We start from the raw sequence: 23,055 nt of genomic DNA on the forward strand, positions 1-23,055 counted from the left end.
TCTTGTGATCTAAGTATTTAGTAGGTCTCCATGTCTATTAGTACATTCTTGTGTTGGATTTGAGTTGCTATAAGGCTTATATTCAAAAATCGTCTACTATTTTCCTTCTCTGAGAAGAGTAAGTCCTCTAGAGTATATTCATGTTACCTGAGGCATTAGGATGAGATGCATCAATGTATTCATGCTATTTTTGATAGGTACTTAACAATGGCCAGATCTTTTGGCAGATGTCAAGGCTTACAGCAAACTTAAGACCAAGCCTCCAGTAGTTTAAAGCGTTTTAAAGGAAAAATGCACAATGGTGAAGTGATATAAAGTGATGAAGGCACAATGAATGAAGTCTGTGGATGATGCAAAGAGAGAAGGAATGATTCATTCTCCTTAGATTCAGAAAGACTTCCTAGAACTGAAGCTTGAGAAGCACTGGGGAGGCAAACAGAAAGATGATATTCCAAGCTGAGGAAAGTAGGTTTGATCAAATACTTGGAGGCGTGCAATGAGGTGTGTTTCTTGACCTGCAATTAATGACAAGGTCATCCCTTGTCAGTGCAATGAGAAATGAAATCACAGATGTTGTCCAAGCCAGACAGTGAATATGATACTAAAGTTACAGACTGCTTTTCACCCTATGCTGTAGTCCATGGAAAATCATTAAAGAATTTTAAACAGGAGAATGCAATGACATTGTGTTCATTTTATATTTTTTAAAAACCATTTTGATAAATGGAAATATGGCAGTACTCAAAATTGTAATTCTTTTTTAAAAACTATTCTTTCATCACTCAAAATTAAGAATCCACTATGAATCAGCTTTTGAATATATGCTGCATGTAGGGAGATGAACAATGAATAAATATTCACAGTAGGGCATGCTGTGACTTTCAAAGACAATGATGAAAATAAATTACATTTTCAAATAAAGGGTCAGTGAATAATTATTCACCCCTAAGTATTCTTTTTAAATATAGCCTCCTGTCCCCACTGAGAAGTCCTCCCCTGGGGTTACTACCACTGAGTATAATTAGGCCACCTGTATATGTGCTTGAGGATTATGTGTTGAACAAATCTTTCCATTGGGTAGGATTGGTATCACATGGTGGTCAATTTCTACATCAAATCTGTATAACTCTCTAATGGGAACTCAGTCTGGAACATGTATATAAATATTTGGCGTAACCATATCCTCTTAATTGTAATCCCCGTATCCTGTGGAAGCATGGGGCACATTGGCCATATTTTCTTCACACTTCTCATGAGTTGTGAACACTTGATGTATGAGATAAAAGAGTCCTTATCATCTCACATAGTGGTTCTTAGCTAGGCATGCACATCAGAATTGGGGGAAAACCTTTTTAAAACTGTGCATGTATGGGTGCCAGCTAAGAGATGAAAATCTCTAATCTCAGAGTAGGGGTAGGACCCTGAAGAATTTGTAGTGTTAACGAGTTGCCAGTCCAGGTTCGATGCACGATGCTGGATGCTTGGGGCTGGTGCACTGGGACGGCCCAGAGGGATGGTATGGGGAGGGAGGAGGGAGGAGGGTTCGGGATGGGGAACACATGTATACCTGTGGCGGATTCATTTTGATATTTGGCAAAACTAATACAATTATGTAAAGTTTAAAAATAAAATAAAATTAGAAAAAAAAAAAAAAAAAAAGCTCCCCCAGCAGATTCTTACACATTCATCTACTTGAAAAACCACTCATTCTAATCAGATATCCCAAAGCATAGATCTTAAAAACTAAGGCTAGAAGCCCTATCTCTGGAGGCCTAGCCCTGGGTACTTCCCATGAAATGCACCTCTTCTTATGTCTCCCCAGCCAGACCTGGACCTGAAGTCAAGATGCCTGTGTTTGCATTGCTTTCATCTTCAGCCTCAGTGTACCAGTCAGCTCCTGCTGCTGTAACGAAATACTGTAGTCTGCATGTTTAAACAGTAGACATTTATTTCTCACAGTTTTGAGGCTGGAAGTCTGAGATCAGGGTGCTAGTGTGATTGGGTTATTTAGCTCTCTTCTTTGGCTGACAGATGGCTCCCTTCTTACTATGTCCTCACCACCAAGAAGGAAAAGGAGAGAGAGAAAAAGAAAGAAAAGGAGAAAGAGGAAGAGAGAAAGCTCTCTGGTTTCTTCTTTATTTACTGATTATTTATTTGTTTAGCTTCTCTGGGTTTTCTTTCCTATGCGTATGCCTTCTCTAGTCCCAGCGATCAGAGACTACTCTAGTTGGCATGCAGGTTTCTCATTGTGGGGGCTTCTCTTGTTGCAGAGCATGGGCTCTAGGTGCACAGGCTTTAGTGGTGGCACACTGGCTTAGTCGCCCCTCAGCAGTGGAATCTCCTGGGCCAAGGGATCAAACCCGTGTCCCCTGCATTGGCAGGCAGATTCTAAACCACTCGGCCATCAGGGAAGTCCTGGTTTCTTCTGATCAGGGCACCAATACCATCATGAGGAGCCTACCCTCAAGACCTCATCTAAACCTATTTACCTCCCAAAGGCCCCACCTTCTGCTATCATTACACTGGGAGTCAGGGCTTCATCATATGATTTTCGCAAAAATGCACACATTCAGTCCACTACACGAAGAGAGGGGTACTCAACCCTGGCTTCACATTCGAGTCACGTAGGAAGCTTTAAGCAAATATTGTCGCTCTGATTCTAGCCCGTGAGATTCAAATTTAATATGTCTGCTAGGCCTACCTCCTCACCCTGCTGGTGACACAACTTTACTTACAACCTTGGTTTTCTCATCTAAACAATGGGAATGGTATTCCCAGCACGGTTCAAGGTGACATGAGATGACAGATATCAGAAGGCTTGGTTATCCCTCAAGTACTATAAAAGTACAATTTTCTGTCTTAATTAGCTGTCTTTCTTTGTTAAGAAGCTTGACATGAAATCAGTATTTTAAATTTCGTATGGCAGAGCTTTTATGGCCCAGGTTTTCTGCTAGCTGCTACTCTGATGATATCAGGAAAGAATCTCCCAAGAGAACATGGAACCGGGGTCACAAGTTCTAATACCCACCGGGCCAGGGCAGAGCTTGTAAACGAAGAAGGAATGAGCCGACAGTGAGGAAAATCATTCAGTGCTTGGAGCCACTTTTGACGGAGACCTAGCAGAGAGAAATGTCTCCCTGCTCTTGGAAAAGTAATAGTGCAAACATGGTGACAAATGGCAGCTGGCATCAGCTGCTCAGGGCTGCAGAAGCTAGAGAGTGAACACCATCTGAAGGGGGCAGCTGTCTGTACTCAGCCCAGCATTGCCAGATGTCCCATCCCCTCCCGCCCAGGGAATCCCAAATGTATGTTCTCAGGTAAAAGCTCTCGATATTTAAGTGTTAATAACTAATTAAAATCACAACACACATACACACTGAGTAAGCGTTTCACAGGCTAACATTGCCTGGTATAAACAAACACATTTGTGTCTGAATTTTGCCTCTGTGCCCCAGATGGCCTGCCCACCGCTGGTTGATGACCATCCCTCTGATTAGTCCCTCTGGAATCCATCTCTGCCATCTACTGAATCACTGTTTTTTGTTTTTGTTTTTGTTTTTTTCGCATATATTGTTTACCAACTAAATGCATCTCTGTGCGGGCATCCAGTTGGCAATCTCTGGCATGGATCCTTGTTTCCTTTCACTCAATTTTCTGGCATTCATTGCTGTGGATTATATTCATTCATGTAATCAATATTTACTGAGTTAGATGGTACTGTGATAGATAATAAAGATACAACATTCAGTAAGACAGCGTCCCTGCCTAACGGAGCTTCCAGTCTAGTCTAGGATGTTTGCCCAGGGCAGTGACTGAGGTTGGAAAGGACAGGACAGGAATATGAGGCAAAGAGACCTAACCTAGCCTCCTCTAGCATGCCTGTTGCTTCTAGTTCTTTTTATGAATAAAAGAAAATATCCTCCCTTTTTTTTTTTGACCTGCCTTTTCTTTCCCTTATTTTTTTAAACATTTAGCCAAGGCATTGAGCCCACTGTGTAAAGAATACCTAAACTTTGATTCTTTTGAGGCTTAAGAGATATGATGCCCAGAAGGTCAGGGTATAAAACTAGAAGTCTTGCCACCCAGTGTCATGCCAATAACTAATATTATCAACGTTGTATTTAAAATGTGAGCTGTGTGATAGCTGTATTCAGCCAGGGGGAAAAGACCCGGATGCATTTGGTTCAGATGGGCAACCTGGGCTTTGGGCACTCAGTGATGCCAAGTGACTCACCCGGGGGACCGTCTCTTGTAGCAGGTTTCTCTCCAGGGATGTGTATCCCCAACCCTGAGATGGTTATCTGTGAATAGAAGGAAAAACAAGTTGTGAAAGTCGGCCACGCGCATCACCGATAAACATGAAAATTTCATTGGCGAGCGCCCTCCTTTCCCTGCCAAAGTGACCTTGGTTGGCGCAAAGATGACAGAGCGCTTCCCTGCCCAGGTCTGACAGCATTGCTATCACAGCACGCTTGACAAATCGTTCACATTAAATTGGGGGGCACTTTCGGCAGCGCTGACGTCCCCTCTCCATCACTCCTGATTACCACACAAACGTCAACCGTGGCACCAAGCACATTTGTCAGAGGGAGTAAAAAGCAGTTGTTAGTAAGAGTGCTACCTGTCATACTAATGGACTAGAGCTTGTTGCTTTGTGTCTCACCGGAGCTGCAGATTTGCAAAAAAACAAAACATAATTTTTTTGGAGGGTTGGCCTGTTTCTTGAAAATGCTTTGTGCTTAGGCAGAAAGAGGTGTTGAGAGCTTGTCAGATGGGACACCTGAATGTCTTCTCCTGGAAGGAGAAATAGATTCTAATTTTTTTAGTGCCTTTGCTGTTCCATGAGCACTGTCATTTCTCTGTGGTCAAATAGACAGTAGCAAGTGTTTCAGTTGAGAAAATCCACATCCTATGTGCTGATTAAATTAGTACACAACAACAAAATGAATGAAATACTTGTTTTTTGTTATTGAGCAGTAAACATTCTAACCTTGCCTTTAAATTATGGGAAATCATTTGAAGGAGATTAAGAATGAATCTGCTTCTATCATCTTGTCCTTTAAGGTGTAGATGTCGCGTTTTGCATAAAGCATCAAACATTACTCATGGTCCAGCCATAACAACCCTTCAAGGTAGGCTAGTCATGCCCTATTACTCCCATTTTAGAGATGACAGAACTGAGAATCAGAAAGGTACTGTTGCCCGGGGTTACACAAGTTGAGTATCATTTCTTTGACCCTAGTCCGCAGTATCATTACTATTTGGATATACAATAGACAATATGCACTTGTTGAAATGATTCTGTGTCGATCTATATTTTTGTTGTTAAGTTGCTCAGTACTGCCTGACTCTTTGTGACCCCGTGGACTGCAGCACACCAGGCCTCCCTGTCTTTCACTATTTCCTGGAGCTTCCTCAAACTCATGTCCATGGAGACAATGATGCCATCCAATCATCTCATCCTCTGTTGTCCTCTTCTCCTCCTACCTTCAATCTTTCCCAGCATCAGGGTCTTTTCCAATGAGTCAGTTCTCTGCATCAAATGGACAGAGTATTGGAGTTTTAGCTTTAGCATCAGTCCTTCCAATGAATATTCAGGGTTGATTTCCTTTTGGATTGACTGGTTGGATCTCCTTGCAGTCCAAGGGACCCTCAAGAGTCTTCTCCAACACCACAGTTCGAAGGCATCAATTCTTCGGCACTCAACCTTCTTTATGGTCCAACTCTCACAACTATATATGACTACTGGAACAACCATAGCTTTGACCAGATGGACTTTTGTTGGCAAAGTAATGTCTCTGCTTTTTAATACGCTGTTTAGGTTGTCATAGCTTTTCTTCTACGGAGCAAGCGTCTTTTAATTTCATGGCTGCAGTCACCATCTGCAGTGATTTTGGAGCTTAAGAAAATAAAGTCTCTCACTGTTTCCATTGTTTCCCCATATGAATGCCATGAAGTGATGAGACCAGATGCCATGATTTTAGCTTTTTGAATGTTAAGTTTTAAGCCAGCTTTTTCACTCTCCTCTTTCCCCTTCATCAAGAGGCTCTTTAGTTCCTCTTCACTTTCTGCCATAAGGGTGGTGTCATCTGAATATCTGAGGTTATTGATATTTCTCCTGGCAATCTTGATTCCAGCTTGTGCTTCATCCAGCCCAGCATTTTGCATGATGTACTCTGTATATAAGTTAAATAAGCAGGATGACAATATACAGCATTGACACACTCCTTTCCCTTTATGAACCAGTCTGTTGTTCCATGTTAGGTTCTAACTGTTGCTTCTTGAGCTATATACAGGTTTCTCAGGAGGCAGGTAAGGAGGTCTAATATTCCCATCTCTTTAAGAATATTGTATGATTCTATATTATAGCTCTGTTTCCAAGTCATTCTTCTCTTCCCCCAAGCCCTCTTTTACTAGTCAGCTTGTATTTGATTTCTGTTTTCTTTCTTGTCTGAAAAATCAAAATATTTATTTAAAATTTCTTTTTCTTAGAAAACTGGGGAAAGAAAAGTAAAAAAAAAAAACAAAATAGTTTAGAAACTTTTGTCTGACTGTATTTTATAACAGAATCAATTACTCTAGATTCTAGTTTGAGAGAATGAACTTGTTACACTAAAAACAAATAGGAATGTCACGTTAGAATCCAAGAACTGTTGCTTTTCTGTCTATTACAGGCCAATGAATGGCCCCTTTTGGCTTTCGTGCATTCTGTCTTCTAAGTGATGCAACGAGGCTGGAGTGATGAAACAGATGGGCAAAGTTGAATAAAGTATCACTGGTTAAGTGTTTAATTTTCTTCTCATTTTGTTTTAGAAGTCTTAAATTAATGTTTCTAGATGTTTGTGCTGATTCATCTCCATTGGATAGCTTAGTTACTATCAATGTTCTTTTCATAGGAAAATATGTGATCTTCAATTAGCTTTTCATTACAACCTTCTCAGATCTCTGAACCAGGAAATCTCAAAGTATTAAACCCACTCTGATTCATAAGAAGACAGTCCCTCATAAATCTATTCAGTCATCAGGTACTATTCCACATTTATGATGTGCTCAATCCTGGACTAAGCCCTGAGGATACCAAGACGAATGTGGGCCTCCCACTGGCTTCATGTGAATTATTTTATGAGAAGAAATGTTCATCTGCTAACCTTCTTCCTAGTCCCCAAGGCTTTGCATTCCTGGATCCCAAGCATTCTCTCATTCTCACTGACTACTGCTAATCTTGTAATGCTTCCTTTTTAGGTCATAATGACCTTTAGCACATCAATATCAATATCTCTAATTTTTCTTTCTTTGGTAGTTGGTTTCCTTTCACACTGCACTATACTAAGTAGATCAAAGAGGAGCATCCTTGGTTGACATAGGGGTCTAGCATTGCCTTGGTCTGCTGCTACTTGCTGCCGCTGCTGCTAAGTCGCTTCAGTCGTGTCTGACTCTGTGCGACCCCGTAGACGGCAGCCCACCAGGCTCCTCTGTCCATGGGATTCTCCAGGCAAGAGTACTGAAGTGGGGTGCCATCGCCTTCTCTGTTCCTTGGTCTAAAAGCCTGGATTAAGTCCTGCTGGGAGAAGATAAGAAAGCCCAGGTCTTGGATTGCATCCAGGGTTACATCCAGGTAGTGCCATGAAAGAAGGCGACCTTCAGCTGAGAGCCCCTCCCCCTCGCTTTGACATGTGCCTGCTTGAGCAATATTGTTGTTCCGGTTGACCATGCCACAAGGAAGGGAGAATCTTGTCAAGAAGGTCTAGAGGAGGAAAGTCTAGTTGAAGGATATTTAACATATAGATTGAATGATAACAATTTCTATTTTGTATCATGTTCCAGATGCTCTGAAGCAATTTAATACACATTTACTTCAGCTGATCAATATTTCCATGCCATGAATTTGTCCCAGTGTTTATTTTATTTTACAAATAAAATATGAAGTCATAGTGTCATATCCAAGGTCAGAATTATCAAACTATTACTGAAGCCAAAACTGGAGCACAAATTCTCCAAGTCCAGCCCTGCGGACTTCTTTGGAATACCGCCCAAACAGCTCGGAGCAGCTCAGCACCTTCCTCAATAGAGGCATATGTTTTCATCATCTACTGCTTTCTGCTTCTGCTACCTCCATCATCAAGCTTATAATGCGCATTTCTACCTGTATCCGAGTTTCATCAAGACACACATTTCCATGCAAATGGACACCCATCCCCCCAAAAGATAGGTAGAAGGTAGCATTTATTTAATTTTACTAAGATACCTCACCTTATCTCCTTTAATACAAGATATACTACATGCTATTTTTTAAAGGCTAGGGAATCTGGCCCTGTGTTCATTTCCATGGCTACACACCCAGTCATCCAACACTGGCTTAACAGCATATGATATATTCAATACATTTTAAACACTGCTGCATTTAAAAATAGCTTTAAAAGGTTGTAAATGTCAATTCGAGATTTGAAATATGTCAGATAGCTGTCATTTTTACACCCTTCATTAATTTCAATTGGACTCAGTGAATTGTATTTGACAAACTGTTATCATACATTGACTGTAAGCATGCTACATTTGTATAGCACAGCCCTGACGTACGGATTGTTTTGAGGGGAACTTGAAAACGTGACTTCTCTTTGACCTCCTCTATGACATAAGACCATCAAATGACAAGTGTGGCAGCCTTCAACTCTCAGGTTTTCCAAATGGTGGCATTTGGAAAAACTTCAAGAGACTTGTTCGAAGAAGGAAATGTCCACTGGAGGGTTTCCAATAATAAAAATAGACCACATTTGCTCTAGGTGCAAAATGGCAAAATTTGGACTACAGCTCAGGCAAATAGGTCATGAATAAAAATCCCTTTGGGTAGATATGAGCAGGAGGAGACATGCATGGAAGAGTCAGACCTGGTTATAAAAATAATTTCATTATTAAAATTAATAGCAACTATCAGCGATTCAGTACTACATGCAGGGCATGATACAAAGAGCATAGTGCTTAAAACCCCAGGCTCTCGCGTGTCAGACTGTGCAAGTTCAAAGGCTGGCTTCACAACTTACTCTGTGACTTTGGGCAAGTCACTTGACATCTAGACACCTTTGCTAATTTGTAAAACCAAGATAATAATATTACTTACCTCATAGACTTACATTGAGGATAATCTGAGTTCAGTGAAGGTTAGTTATTATTATTATATAGCAGGACCCTGTGAGGTGCTTGGCACATATTCATTTAATTCAGATATTACGAGCAGCATCACGAATTTACAAATGAAGAAACAGAGACTTCACCGGAGGCTTATTTTGTTCAGAGTTATCCACCTCAAAGGGGTCAGAGTCAGGGAGTCACGGAACTGATAACATATTTTAGGTTAGTTTGTTCATCTCTAAAAGGCAGTAATTGAACTTGAAGGTCCCACCTACATCAACCATTATTGGAAGCAGTTGACACCCAGAGCCACCTCACTGTCACCCACTGAGAAAAATGAGTTCCATAAATCCTAGCGTCTGGATACAGAAAGCCAAGTTTATATCCCTCCAGGACCAGGCAGTCAGTTTTAAAAACACAGGGCGTCCTCTTTTCTCTCTTAAGAGAAAGAGACCTAGCAGAGAGCTCCCTTTTCTCTCTTAAGATAAGCTGGGCTTTTGTGCATGTATTGCTGTTAGTGTCATTTTTTTAACACAGCATTAAAGAAAATGTCAAAAAGTAAATAACCGGCTAAGTATATTTTCAAAATGCAGCTGTTGAATTAATTTTACCTAGAAGTTACTGATCTTCAACTGTGTATTGTTCTGAATAAAGAAAATTATTCACTTCTATTCACTTTTTCTTTTTCTTGGCTTCAGTGCAGGAAAAAAGTCACTTGAAAACCTACTAATATAAATTAGTTTCTTTTTGGAAATTTGAGGAATCTTTTGAGATCATTGAGTCCAGAGTTCTCAGATTCCCGGTTCATCTGAACATTCTTTCTTTTGTCTGGACAAATAAATAACATGATCACAGTTGGCTGGTAGGTCATACTTCCTTTGAGATCCAGCTAATATGCTTAAAAGTATGCCAGCTTTCAATAACCACAAAATAATATCGGACTTTTATGAGGAAGTTCTTAGTTTTTGGATATCAGTAACTAATTCAAAAATGTATTTTGTGGGATAAGAAATAGCTGTCTACAGGTAATTTCTGCCCCTGAGTGAGCCATTGTTTTATTTTAGATTAAATCCAATCCAGACATTTTGTATATGTGGAAACCTTCCCCCACAGAGAAAGTCATGGTCACCTTTCAAATCTTTAAGATCTTGCATTGAGGTGATGGTGATATAGGACAGGAACTCAGGCACTCACAGTTCTACGCTTTAGTTAGTTTCCATATATCATCCCGCCTCTTTTACTTGTTGTCAGGCGAGAGTAAAGTGGTACGGTCTGTTAACTCATGCAAGAGAGAAAACATTAGTTTGCCTACATATTTGGAAAGTGGAAATGCTTTAAGATTGGATTCATAGGATTCACTTGTAGCTTGGATTCATAGGATTGGATTTGAGGATTCTAGAAAAAAAAAAAAAGAAGATTTTACAGTCCATGGTTGTGGTTTCCTGATTGTATGAGGAAGAGAGAAGCACATCCAAACCAAAGAGGGCCTGTGGGCCACCCTAAGAGATTTGATCTGTCACGGTGACCACGGAGGAGCAGGGAGGCTGGGGGATTGACACTGGTCACTTCCAGTGTCATGTAAGCCACATCCCGTCGTGGTCAGTTTCTTAAAGCTTCTCTGTCCTTCAGCCCCCTTTCTCCTTTCATTTTCCCACAGAATAAGCTTAGCTCTCTTACCGTATGTGAGTAGGTGATCTTGTTTATCTCTGTGCTTCCTCTTTACTGATGGCTCCAACGACTGGAGGCAAATGCTGTCTTTATTTCACTGTGGGGGTTCACCATCCTTCATGTTAGTTATTTTGTGTAAACAAGGACTCTAAGAGGGAAATTATAATTTATGAGAACTGCATAGAGCTGCCGACCAATACTCATAAACATTCTAAACAATTTTATCTTGGTTCAGAACAAAACATACGTTTTGTCACCTAATAAGGATTTTCATTATAACGTTTCTATTCAAGAATGCCCTATTACTATGAATAATATGGGTGGGTGATTTTTTTTGTCCTGTATGTTTTTAAATATCTGCTCATTGCTATGATTCTTCCTTAAGGGTGAGAGGACAGTAAATATTATCAGGTGAGTTGACCTTTATCGAGTCTCACTGTTCAGGAAATTAACTGCCAGTGCCTTTTGAAGTCCGGGTGTTATAGTGGATTAGTTGTTCCTTGCTTTGTTTTGAACAAAGTGATGAGCAAGTTGTAGATCCCTGATCCTGAAATTGAAACCCCTTGGCTCATTTGGTCTCTTCTGTCAGGCATCATTTATTATCATTTTTGCTTCTGCAGAATCAAACACAGTGATAGTTCTTTGATTGTGCTGTAATTTCAGAATATAATAGTTTTTCCAGTTGGTTTTCCAGTTGGATTCCAACACTTGTGGGAAAAGGGATTCAAACTTGTGACATGGAAGATTTTTTTCTTTTAATCTTTAGTGTCATCAATGAATAAACATTCAGACTACCTTAATTATAATTCAGGGAGATAACAAATAGGTTTTTTCCCAGAGTTGCACATCACTATAGAACAAAAAGAAAGGCAAGCAAAACTCCCCAGTTAGACTAAACCTTTATCCCCTTAATATTTTTTATGCTGGTGGAGGGAATAGAGAACAAAACCAGTTCTTTTTTTTCCCTCCGTTTCTCCTTTACTAACTTATTATTTTAAAATCTAGCTTCTTTATCCCTGGGTAGTATTTGAACAAAAGGCCATTAGGTAGAATCTTTGCTTCCAAATTTAAATGCTTATCTAGAGATAACCAGTGTAATCAGCTGAGTTTGCAAAGAATACACAATCATAAAATCATTTAATTAAATTCCATTAATGCTGTTTGTTTTGGTGCCCATTTGGGTATTAATAACACCGTTGCTGTTTTCAGTGCCAAAGGTTTACCACTTAATTATTATCTTCACTTATTGGAGATGTTAGCATTAATTTGTAGGGTTCCATAATCACACACGGGGTATTGCTTCACCAGATATAACACGCTTTCTAGAACTACAAGTCCCACAATCTGTGCTTGATCTAAAGATGAAGCCGTGGAAATCAAATGAAAACATTTGTTAACTTGTAAAAATGAAACTCAGAAAGGAAGAACAGTTATTCAGACTGTGAGTAAATTTGATGGGGTGTGAATGGATCACTTTATTGTGCTCTGTTTATAGCATCCTTGCCATTTTCTGAAATGGCAGCCCAGTGCTTTTCATTGTCTTAATTAGATTAAGAATGGATTAGAGGAGCCAAATCTATTATTAAAATGGCAATTCTGCTGTGTGTTCCTGAAAACCCCCTTTTGGTTTTTAATTTCTTAAATTCCACTGATGCAAAATAGCAAATGCCTTACTTGTAATTATGAGCATGTATGCATTCATTTCAAAGGCAGGTAGGGTATTAGGAAAGTCAGATCTTTGGTTTTGGGAAAATATTTTGAAGGTACAAGGAAAGGAAGGAAGAGAGGGAGAGTGAGGAAGGAGGGCTGTGTTTCATTTAGCTATGATGGAGACATGGGGAAATAGTGTAATTATTTAGCTATGATGGAGACATGGGGAAATAGTGTAATTATTTAGCTATGATGGAGACATGGGGAAATAGTGTAATTATTTTCTTCCACTTTTGGCTAACTCAAACGTATAAAGGACAACGCACTACTGTATGTGCTGATTCCTGTAATTTCTCCAGGCCCGTTAGTTTTTTCCGTTTACTGCCCCACCTGAAATGCTTGAGAATGCAGGTTTCTCATCCTTCTAACTTAGGGACGTTTGTTCTGTGGCAAACCTTCCGGAATGATTACCTGGTTTCAAGTCTGCATATCTGTCTCTTCTCCTTGTGCCTATACACACGCGACTCTCAGTTTATAATTTTCCTATGTAATCTGTTATGAACAGTATGCAGGTACTGTTTTGAACTTCGTTTGGAGCAGAGCTGCTGTGTTGGAAACTGTGGTGTTTTGTTTGTCCAATAGGCACCCTAGTTTTCATTTGTTGTTGGGCTCCACCCTCTAAACTGTCACCGTGAGATGCTAATTTATTTTTTCCATATTTTCTATTTTAAAATTACTGTATAGTTACGTGATTAAATTTCATAGTATCTCTCTCACCACATACATACAAATGAATGCATGTAGAAACTAGTGAAATTTGAATATGGTCAGTGGTTTACTTTAATGATATCATAATGGTGTCAGTTTTCTGATTTCAGTAATGTACCATGGTGATGTAAGATTTCATTGGAAAAAGCTAAATGAAGGCTACATAGGAACCTTCAGTACTATTTTTGCAACTTCAGTGGGTGTTTATTTTTAAATAAAGTTTTTTTAAATATATAGTTTTAGTCTATTGACTACTAAACTGCTACCAGCAAGTATTGATTCCTACTTGATCTATATAAAATTAGTTTTATTTTCATAACACTGAGATATCACCAGTCTTCTGAACACTCATAATTCTCTTCTACTTCTTGGTACATTGCATGCCTACCCACTTAACTCTGATATCTCTTAGCATAGGATCCATATCTGAAAGGTCCTTTTAGCCCCAGAAACTAACACTGGCCCCAGAGCTTTGAGTATCCTGTTCTTGGGACATTTAATTGTTGGGTATTCCTATACAAATGGATACAGAATGAAGATAAGTCATGGAAAGATGGCTAAGTGCATTAAAGAACGGCTGCATTCACAGGAAACACTCTCTATATTCTGAATGAATGAATCAGTTGATTAATTCTGTTCACATGTGAATTTTGTACCTTAGCAAGATAGGACTCCTTTCCTGCCGAGCCATCTGTTCTTTTGAATGCTTGGTGACGGACTCAGATTCTGAGATCGCTCATTAATTGTCATTGCCTCAGTGAGGTGCAATATTTGGGATTGGAGGTCTTGAAGTGATACCTAATTGAGGAGGACTGTGACAAAATTTATCACTAATTACTTGTCTCTCAAATGGGAATCAACGCCATCCACAACATACGATGGTGATAATGGTTATCATTTATCGAGTGATTAGTATTCTAAGCACTTTACATGCATTCTCTCCCTTCAATTTTATTCCATTACCAGCTTAGAGTTCAGTAAAATAACTTGTCCAGGGTCATCCATAATTGGATTGTGAGTGGCTGAGCTGGGACTTGAACCCAGAAAACCTGCTTTCAGGGGACCTTCTGTGGTCTTCCTTTCACACATATGCCCTTATGCTCTTAAATGGTGAGTGGTTACATGTTAGACTCATTGAGGACCTCTTCTGGACCAACTCTCAGATACACTTATTTAATTTATCTGGAGAGGGGGGCATTTTGTTAAAGTTCCACGGTTCCTCCTAGCACGCAGCTGTGTTGAGCATCACTTACTTAGTTGCACATCAGGACTTAATGTCTGTAAAGAGTGGAAACTGTGTATTATTCTACCCACAAGTTCATTTTGTCTGGGCACTACCATTGCAATGCAGGGTAGTGGTCCCAGCCACCTATCTTTGGAGAGAGCTGGGAGCCTACCTTTTTTTGTGATACATTTCCCACCTTTGGTTACCAATCTGCTTTTCATATTCTCAGCCACAGTCTTTACAACTCCACTACCCATCATCTGCCACTGCTATTCATTTTAATAGCATTTACCTATGTAAAGGTTTCTGTTTGCCCCCAAAAAAGAAAGAAAAAGAGACTTTAGAAAGAAAAAGAGACTTTAGACCAAGTTCCTAAAATACACCCATTTAGGAGAGCTGGGCAGATCAGGTAAATGAATTAAGAAGGTAAATCTTTGAATAGTGAGTGTGCCATTTTTAAAAAATAGAAGTGGTTATAACCGGGGGAAACTGGGGAACATATGTCCCATTTCTAGGGGTCCTTAAACTCTAATCTCACAAGTTAGCTACATGGAAACCCTGCCCAGTGTTTTGGATCTTCCAGTTTTTCAAGAGTCTCTGAAAGCCTAATTTTTGTTTTGTTTTCCATTGCAAAATTCCATGGCAGCTAGTTCCATTTGGGTTTCTCTTTGTTGCTGCTGCTGCTAAGTCGGTTCAGTCGTGTCCGACTCTGTGCGACCCCATAGACGGCAGCCCACCAGGCTCCCCCATCCCTGGGATTCTCTAGGCAAGAACACTGGAGTGGGTTGCCATTTCCTTCTCCAATGCATGAAGGTGAAAAGAGAAAGTGAAGTCGCTCCATCGTGTCTGACTCTTAGCGACCCCATGGACTGCAGTCTACCAGGCTCCTCCATCTATGGGATTTTCCAGGCAAGAGTACTGGTTTGGGGTGCCATTGCTATTTTTGTCTTTTCTTTTTTATGAGATATAGTTGATTTACAATATTATATAGTTGCATTAGCTGCTTTCAGCACTGCACAGGTCAATATCGTGTCACCAGTGAAAACATGAAAGAGCTTGTGTGTAGCTCAAAGCAAGCAGCTGCCTTATTCTGCTGTGTATGATGCATGCTAAGTTGCTTCAATCATGTCCGACTCTTTTGCAGCCCTGTGGACCATAGCCCTCCAGGCTCCTCTGTCCATGGGATTCTCCAGGCAAGAATACTGGAGTGGGTTGCACTTCTCGAGGGAATCTTCCCAATCCAGGGATCAAGCCCATTATCTCTTATTCTTGCATTGGCAGGCGGATTCTTTACCACTAGCCGCACCTGGGAAGCCCCTCATTCTGCTACCTTTATGCATTTGGAAATAAAGAATTTTTTTCCTCACTAACTACCAAGGGTGCCAAGTTCCAATCTTCACCAGAAATTGGCAGTCTTCTTGAATATAGACAAGGCATCGAATTTTGTGAACCCTGTTTTTTCATCTGTGAAATTGAACCCAGGGAAGGGCATGACAGAATTATAGTGGGCATCAAAGGCCTGGACTGTGGAGAAAGGCTAGTACAGATGAGACCCTCTTGCTCCTACTCAACCAGCTCCCTGACTTTCAGTGAGTTATTTAGCCTTCAGAGCTAAATGCATTTCTTCATCTGTAAAATGGAGGTATAAGATACTCTCATGGTTGTCCTGAGGATTAAATTAAATTGTGTATTTAAAGTGTTGAGCAGAGTGGATGGACCTGGAGACTGTCATACAGATGAAGTAAGTAAGAAAGAGAAAAGCAAAGATTGTATATTAATGCATATATGTGGAATCTAGAAAAATGGTATATATGTTCTTGTTTGCAAAGGAGAAACAGGCACACAGTCATAGAGATCAGACATGTGGATACCAAGGGGAAAGGGGGGAGGGGTGAGATGAGCTGGGAGATTGGGATTGACACACACACACTATTGATACGACGTATAAAATAAGTAATTAATGAGAACCCACTGTAGAGCACAAAGAACTCTACTCAGTGCTCTGTGGTGACCTAAATGGGAAGGAAATCCAAAAATGAGGGGCTATATGTATACATACAGCTGACTTTTGTTGTACAGTAAAAAGTAACACAATATTGTAAAGCAACTATACTCCAGTCAAATTAATTTAAAAAAATAAAAGTTGAGCATTAAATCGCTGGTTCTAGTAATAATGAAAGATGTCTTTTTTGAGTATAATGTTTTTAATAGTGAAGTCAGGCAATCTCTCACCCTGGACTTTGTCCCATTACTCTCGTGGGCCTCAAGCATTGCATAAATTTGCTTGTTCCTCCTCTGCTCCCCCTTCCATTGACATTACAAGGCCTTTTCCTATTATTGGTATTTTTAAAAAATTAGCAGGATTTATGGCTTCATGGTGATGGATAGAAATGCAAGTTTCTGCCCACTCTCATATAGACCATACTGATCTAGAGGTTATGCCTGTAGAACCAGGGGAAATCTCTTTGGTAAGAATAGAAATGAAGCATGATTAATAATGCATATATGTATGTGTTTTAAGAGTAGGGTTGTATTAAATGTGAAGAGTCAATAAATGCCTGTTAACCTTCTCAGAGGTCAACAGTCGGCTGGGTGACTGGTTATGCAGGACTATATGAGCAGCTGGGGCCTAATTCAGACCTGCTCTGAAATCTCATGGTGGTTCATGCCATTAAGAAAGTATCTCTGTAATAATGATAATCAGTTTAAGCCAAGAGGATGGGTCACAGCTGTGGGGAGCACTTGAGAGAGAAAAGAGAGCAATTCATGTTCCTGAGAAGCAAGTGTCACGTTCTCCCTTTTTGGTATACATCTGTGGTAGCTTTCAAGTCCTACTTGATCACAATTTACCGAAAAACATTTTTAACATAAGTTCATGACTCTTGGGCCAAAATCTCTTTCCAGTTCTTTTTAAACTTATTGTGAATAGGTTGGGATTGTGCATCCTCCTTCTTAATAATGCTATTGCGGTTTTAAATCTCTAATTCAAACCATATTGGACACAAACTTTGTGTTTGGGCTTGTATTATATTTTTTTCTCAAAAATTGATAGAAAAGCAGTGTTGGGACTTCCCTGGAGGGGCAGTGATAAAGACTCTGCACTTCCATTGGGGTGTGGGTTCAGTCCCTCGTCAGGGGACTTAAGATCCCATATGCCACTCGGTGCACCAAAAATTAACAAAAATTATAAAATACCCACACACGAAAAGAGCTGAACAGGAACATTGTCAAAGAGTGGTCATAACCTACCTGCATCAAAGTCATCTGGGGCAGCAGTGGGATGTGTTATTTAAAGGGAAGGTTCCAAGGTCTCACTCCAAGCTTACGAATTCAGGCTTTCTTGGAGTAGAACTTCCATTCTGCATATTCAGGCTCCTCAGACAAGCCTCGGAGAAGGCAATGGCACCCCACTCCAGTACTCTTGCCTGGAAAATCCCATGGACGGAGGAGCCTGGTAGGCTACAGTCCATGGGGTCGCTGAGAGTCAGACACGACTGAGCGACTTCACTTTCACTTTACACCTGCATGCATTGGAGAAGGAAATGGCAACCCACTCCAGTGTTCTTGCCTGGAGAATCCCAGGGATGGGGGAGCCTGGTGGGCTGCTGTCTATGGGGTCACACAGAGTTAGACACGACTGAAGCGACTTAGCAGCAGCAGCAGCAGCAAACAAGCCTTATGTATAGGAAATTGGAGAATCGAACTCCTTTTCATTTCTCTCAGGAAATTCCTACTATATTATGAAAATTTCAAAGACAAAAATATTTAGGTTAATAGTGTGTATATTCATGAAAGATTCCTGCTGACAGCTGTATGCATTTACACTATTTTATATACTAGCTCTAAATAAGAACATAAGTGTGTCAATTTTTAACATACTTAAGATTTATCTTTATTAATTCAAGCAAAATGAGTGAAATTGGGAAATTAATTCTAGTTTTACTTTTGTTCTATTCCATTTACTTGATTTTATTATCAAAAATAAACTCCAACTTGGCTGAGGAAGACATATGACAAGAAGCAAACCCTTTGGGCACCACAGGCCAGCAAACCTCAGAAATCCAAGGAGCTCAGGACTGGAAACTCTGCATAAATGCAGAGAGATACAAAAGTCTGCCATGTGTTAAAAACACATATGGTCTTAATGAACTAATGTTTCGAAGCAGAATTGGGTTAAGTGATAAAACAGTAAGTTGACATTCAGAATAAGCTTTCACAATTGGAAAGTTTCATCCAAATATTGGTGAAGATTTAGATTCCTCTATTCCCTTAGTAAGATTTTAGAAACATATCAGAGAAAAAGATTCAGCACTGAGATTAAGCCATACCACACAGTTCAAGTAAGTATTGTTCTTGCTCCAAGAACACTGCGTGTTTTAAAATCCCTTGAACACTGTAAACATGACAATCGCTTAAAATAGTATTTCCAAGGAAGAAAATGACAGATCATCAGCTTAGGAGGAACATGGCTTTAGAGCTATTTTTGCTGCATGTGTATTCCAATCCAAATAGCCAAGGAGGAGGCCAGAGGTTGAAAACTCCTTCATTTCTTCTTTGGGATTTTGTTTTGTTTTCCCCTTTATGGTTTCCCTCTTTTACTGTCTTGTCAAAGTTGCAAATGTTATCACCCATTTCCTCTTCCTTCTACCTGAATCCTAACAAAATATGCAATCATTTGCACTTGAGGCAGGAAAAGCAAAAAAAAAAAAAAAAAAAGGGTAGATTTTTTTGAGAACAAAATTCTGTTAAAATATCCTGTACAATTTTTTTTTAAATGTCACCATAAGATGCTGCATAAGATGGCAGGAGGCTAAGATTTGCTTTAGGACGCATAGCCCAAGAACTAGGGCTGCTGTTTCTTGTTTCAGGGCCAACTACTTCAAACACAGATTATTTGATACAGTGTCCTCATCCTGTCCTGAAAAAAAGAAGACTGTATTTATTTCACTTTCTAATACAGAGTTCTGCTTATTATTATTTTTGTTACCCATGATATGAAATAATTTTCACTGAAAATTACTGAGAATGATTGACTATCCTTTTCCTAGCTTGTGTGGTTTCTCTTTATCATCTCAAAAAAACACCTGAGATTTTTTCTTTTAACTTTTTTTCAGTTTTAGTTCCAGCACCCTCTAGTAAATTGAGCTCATGCCCTTTGAATCCCTCCTTAACCCTGTGTTTGCCATCAAATCTGATATTATTATAATCTGGCAATCTGTAGGCTACGTCACAGCCAAAAGGGGTTTGTGTAGCCAGCAAAGTGATTTTTAAATTGAATTTGAATGCCTTTCATTAAGTACACTCCCCAGTACCCACAATTGCCTCAAACCTGGCTGCTTCCCTCACTGGCCTCTGAAGGAATCCTGGCAAGACCACCTCTGGTGCTGACTTTGTTACAGCTTTTCCATCCATTCTTCTGCTTGTGTAACTGCTAAGTTTCCAGAGAGTGCATTTGTGTGTGTGTGTGTGTGTGTGTGTGTGTGTGTTGGCTGTTAGTATGCATCTTTTGTGTGTATATTGGTTGTGTTTGTATGAGGTGGGTGGGTGGGAGTGGTGCGTGTGTACTTTAGTTGTATTCTTTTAGAGAGAGAGTGTGTGTGTGTGTGTGTGTGTTCATGTGTGTGTATGGTGTGGTATGTGATGTTGGGTGGAGATGCTAGTGGAGCAGCTGGTTATTTTGATTTTCTTTCTTACTCCTCCTCCACCCTTAATAGCCAAATAATTCTGTCTCCCTTGGGAGATTTTAATTATTACTTAAAAATTAGGTGGTTTTCATATTTTATTTATCAGTATCTATCATACAATTCGGGCTTCCCCACGGGCTCAGTGGTGAAGCATCCACATGCAATGCAGGAGCTGCAGGAGATGCAGGTTCAATGCCTACATCAGGAAGATCCCCTCGAGGAGGGCATGGCAACCCACTCCAGTGTTCTGGCCTGGAGAATCCCACGGACAGAGGAGCCTGGTCGGCTACAGTCCATAGGGTCACAAAGAGTTGGACACGACTGAAGTGACTTTGCATGCAGGAATCATATAATTTATGTGATTCTTCTTAGCCTCCCCCAGATACAAAATCCTGATATAAAAAGTCACTCATTTACCTAAAAAGAATACTCTGGGCCTCAGATATTTGACTCTGTCAGTTAACAGTTAGGATGCAGAAACTTCTCTTTAACAACAGCTGATGGCATTTTTAAACTGAGGACTTCATAACAAGAACATTCACTGGGAATGACAAAATATATTCTATGATATCATTACCAAACACTTAGCAGAAGTGTTTATCTGCAGAAACATAACATTATATAGAGAGCTATAAACAAGGTGCATCTTGCATTAACACCCATCTTATTTCACCAAGGAACTGTTCACCCTCTTAACTCTGCTGATTTCCAGTGCTGCATTCCTGGTGGCTTCATTTAGCAAATCACTGTCTAGATACCAAATCACTATCTAGATAGCTGGCTTACCCTGAACAGAGAACTCTCTCATTTCCTTTTGGCAGTGGGTACGCATTCAGATTTTTAACATTCATCCTCACCACCTGTATACTAGTCTCAGCCACTGCCCTTCCTAATTTGCTCTTTGAAAAATGTATCCAGAGTTAGGACTAACATGATTTTCCACAGTGACAATTGCAGTTGCCCACTATTATCAGTAAGTTTAATTCCTTATTCATATGTGAGTTTGTGAAACACAAGGAACATTTCCTGATTAAAGTCGCCCCCACCATTCAGGTTTAATTTTTTAGTCCATGCTTACCTTAACTGTTTTATTATCGTACACTACCTCAGTCATGTGTGTGCTAGTTGCTTCATTCATGTCCAGCTCTTTGTGACCCTGTGGACTGTAGCCCACTAGGTTCCTCTGTCCATGGGATTTTCCTGGCAAGAATACTGGAATAGGTTGCTGTGCTCTCCTCCAGGGGATCTTCTTGACCCAGGGATGGAATCCACATCTCTTACGTCTCCTGCATTGGCAGATGGATTCTTTACCATTGAATCACCAGGAAAGCCCATACCATCTCACTGAAGCCATGCAAAATTGTATTATTTAACCATGACTTATTTTTAGGGACTATATACTTTCAGCAGTGCTTATGAATGAAGAAGTATTTCTTAGAAGTATCATGTGTGATGGTGATCATTTTTGTGTCTGTGTATCTCAGATAAGGAATAAATAAAAGTAGAGTTAAAAATGTCAGGAAAGGAACATCTTCTCGGGTCTATCAGTTATCTATTGCCGTACAAAAAAACTACCAGAAATTGAATGATTTAAAGCAATAATATTTAATAATCACAGTCCTTGTGGGTCAGAAATTTGGGGGTGAATTATTTTATGGGGCTGTACAAGGGTTCGTGGCCCCAAGTGCAGCATCTGAAGGCTTTATTGGGACTGAAGGGTCTGTTTCCTATGTAGCTTCTTCACAAGGCTAGCATTTGGTACTGGCTGCTGAAAGGAGGCTCAAGTCCTCCTCTGCTTTGGTTCCTGCACAAGTTGATGTCCTTGTGACATGGCAGCTTGCTTCTCCAAGAGCATAAGATTCAAAAGAGATGATGAAGCAATCTTTTTTATGGTCCAGTCTTGGGACGCACTGTTATATCTGCCCTATTTTATAATCACAAGAAGGGAGTCACTGAGTCTCGCTCACATTCAAGGGAAAAGAATTGGGCTCTGCCTTTGAAAGGAATAAACATGAAAGAATTTGTTCAGTTCAGTTCAGTTCAGTCTCTCAGTTGTGTCTGACTCTTTGCTTTAGCATCATTCCTTCCAAAGAAATTCCAGGGCTGATTTCCTTTAGAATGGACTGGTTGGATCTCCTTGCAGTCCAAGGGACTCTCAAGAGTCTTCTCCAACACCACAGTTCAAAAGCATCATTTCTTCGGCGCTCAGCTTTCTTCACAGTCCAACTCTCACATCCATACATGACCACTGGAAAAACCATAGCCTTGACTAGATGGACCTTTGTTGGCCAAAGTATTGGAGCTTCAGCTTCAGGATCAGTCCTTCCAAAGAATATTCAGGGTGGATTTCCAAAGGGTTGACCTCCTGTAGTTTTTAACTAACAATTTTTAACTTTTTATAGATTTGACAAACTGGAGTAGATCATCAGTATTTACTTATTTATTTTTTTAGTCAGTCTTGAAATGTGATCAGAAGGCCACTGTGGAAGGCCATGTTCTTCCAGGTACACAGAATGGTTTCAGTTTGACAGTATTGTGTGGGTTTTACTGTGTGTGTTTCTGGCATGGCTTCCCAGAGTGCTTGATGTATTTAATAAACTTAAAACCACTTATTGGCATCATATATAAAACAATCCAAGCCTGCCCTACTCATTTGGCTAAGTGGCTGTTTTTTTAATAGAAAACAGTAACTTGACTAGGTCAGTGGTTTATAAACATAGGTTTTACATCTGACTCACCTGAAGCCTTTTATGAATAAAGATTTCTGGCTAGTAGCCCAGATCTACTAAATCACAAATTCCGGGGAATGGGGCCCTGAGAACTGTTATTGTTTTTAAAGTTCTAGGTGATTCTGACAGAGTCAATTAGAACAGGGTTTGAGAACTACTGCCATACTTAACCAAATCTATTCACTGACTGAAGGCACTTGTAAGG

At 40.0% G+C, this 23,055-nt stretch overlaps 1 protein-coding gene across 2 annotated transcripts in view; it reads left to right on the top strand.

Moving 5' to 3' along the window:
- The window catches only part of TENM2 (teneurin transmembrane protein 2), a 1,167,677-nt gene that overhangs the window by 436,336 nt on the left and 708,286 nt on the right, over positions 1-23,055 (top strand). The window lies entirely within an intron of this gene.

Source organism: Bos grunniens, chromosome 7 (assembly GCF_055505025.1).
Source record: "Bos grunniens cultivar Pamir isolate PY7600 chromosome 7, Bosgru_T2T1.0, whole genome shotgun sequence".
Classification (NCBI taxonomy): domain Eukaryota; kingdom Metazoa; phylum Chordata; class Mammalia; order Artiodactyla; family Bovidae; genus Bos; species Bos grunniens.